Source organism: Microtus ochrogaster, unplaced genomic scaffold (assembly GCF_000317375.1).
Source record: "Microtus ochrogaster isolate Prairie Vole_2 unplaced genomic scaffold, MicOch1.0 UNK35, whole genome shotgun sequence".
NCBI classification, from domain to species: domain Eukaryota; kingdom Metazoa; phylum Chordata; class Mammalia; order Rodentia; family Cricetidae; genus Microtus; species Microtus ochrogaster.
In genome coordinates, this window is record NW_004949133.1 from 3239717 (window position 1) to 3241313 (window position 1597).

General features: G+C 61.4%; 1 protein-coding gene across 3 annotated transcripts in view; it reads left to right on the forward strand.

The window, feature by feature from the left end:
- The first annotated feature begins 742 nt into the window (after nucleotides 1–742).
- The window catches only part of Vangl2 (VANGL planar cell polarity protein 2), a 26947-nt gene continuing 26092 nt past the window's right edge, over nucleotides 743–1597 (forward strand). For 2 of the 3 annotated variants that reach the window (XM_013354258.2, XM_013354260.2), the window contains exon 1: nucleotides 743–1028. The gene's annotated coding sequence lies outside the window, so the exon portion shown is untranslated. Of the gene's footprint in view, nucleotides 1029–1267; nucleotides 1431–1597 lie in introns of those variants that run through there. The other variant, XM_013354259.2, reaches the window with a different exon arrangement.

The window sequence follows — 1597 nt, forward strand, 5'->3', positions numbered from 1 at the left end:
GCCGCCTGAAGTCGCGGGCCCTCGTCGTCGATTCCCCCTCCCCCGTTCCCGTAGGGCAGGATTCCCTTTGTAATTAATCCCAACACTCAAACCAGAGGGGAGGAAAACGTGTTAATGAGCGAGCGTCCCAGTCTGACTAGGCGGTCGTCGCTCACAGCTAGAACACCGAGTAATTAAATTATTTTTGGAAGAAGGGGGGTATGGTGGCGATGGTGTCAGGGAAATTCCGTATACATGGGAGAGGGGCCTGTCTCTTGTCACTAATTAAAATCAGGGATGACCCTTTTCGCAGCTCTGGGCCTGGGGGATCAATCTTCCCACGTCTTAGATTCCAATGGATTTCGTGTGGCCGGGTTTGTGGTCCCAAAGAAGAGAATATGGCCAGCATCAGGGCCTAGGGGAAAGGTCTTCAACGGGGGGTTGAAGGAGACAGTTCCAAGAGGGGCTTCGGGCTGGACCAAAGCCAAGAATCGAGGTAGCATCAAGCCCACCTTCCTGGCCAGGTTCGCAAACCCGGAGCGGATTCCCAGGATCCCGAGGGCACAGGGTATGGCCAGGCGCAGAGCTGGGGGTGCCACGACTTGGAGAAGAGCCGGGCCGCAGACAATGGACGCAGCGGCGGGAGGGGCGGCGGCTGCGGGAACAGCCGGGAGGCGGCACCTGGGAGCAGGCTCCCCGCCCCCTGCCCCCCTTCGGTCCCCTCCCCCTCTGTCCCCTCCCCCTCCGCCGCCGGCTGGAGATCTGATTCCTGATCCCCGATTGCTTGGTCCTCCTCGGTCCCGCCATGGGAGCCTGAGCGCCCTGCAGTTCCCCCGGCCCCCTGTCCCCGGGGCCTCGAGGGGGAAAGAGGCGAGTGGTCTGGGACGGAGCCGGGGTGAACGACCTCAGGAGCCCCCCTCAACAACCCCCATCGGCCGCGCTGCCGGTCCTGGAGCGCGGAGTTCGGAGCGACCCGGTGCGCTGCGGATACAAAGGCGCGGAGCGGAGCGGGGCGTGCGCCCAGTCCAGCCGACTGTTCGCAGCGGCGGGTGAGTAGCGGGCCGCGGGGGCGCGGGCAAAGTTTGCAAAAAAAGAAAAAAAAAAGAAAAAAAGCAGCAGAAAAAAAGGAGATCATGCAAAGGATCAGGGAGCGCCCGGCCCTGGAGAAAGCGGGGTGGCTTCTGGGGGAAGGGGGGCTTGAGGCAACCCCCTTCCGGTCTGTTCTCTACTGCCCAGCGGAGTACCCCCAACTTTGGGGAGGGGAAAGGGTGCGTGGGGAAGGGGCGGAGCCCAGGCCTTAAGAGCCGGGGACTTTCCTGGGCTGGGGGCCCGGGTCAGTCGCTTGAACGATCCCCAGGGAGCCCATTGAAGCTGGGGATTGGGAAGCGTGTGTTGGAGGTGGTGGGAGAGGCCATGGAAGGATCGGAGGCTGGAGGTATTGGAAGCTAAAGGTATGTAGGGCTGCGTATACACCTTTGAAGTGTCGGGAGGGAAGGGGCAGGTTCATGAACTCTATGTACATGGTGTAGAGTGGATCCCTGAGAGATGGCCCTGGACAGCAGTGTGTGTGTGTGTGTGTGTGTGTGTGTGTGTGTGTGTGTGTGTGTGTGTGTGTGTG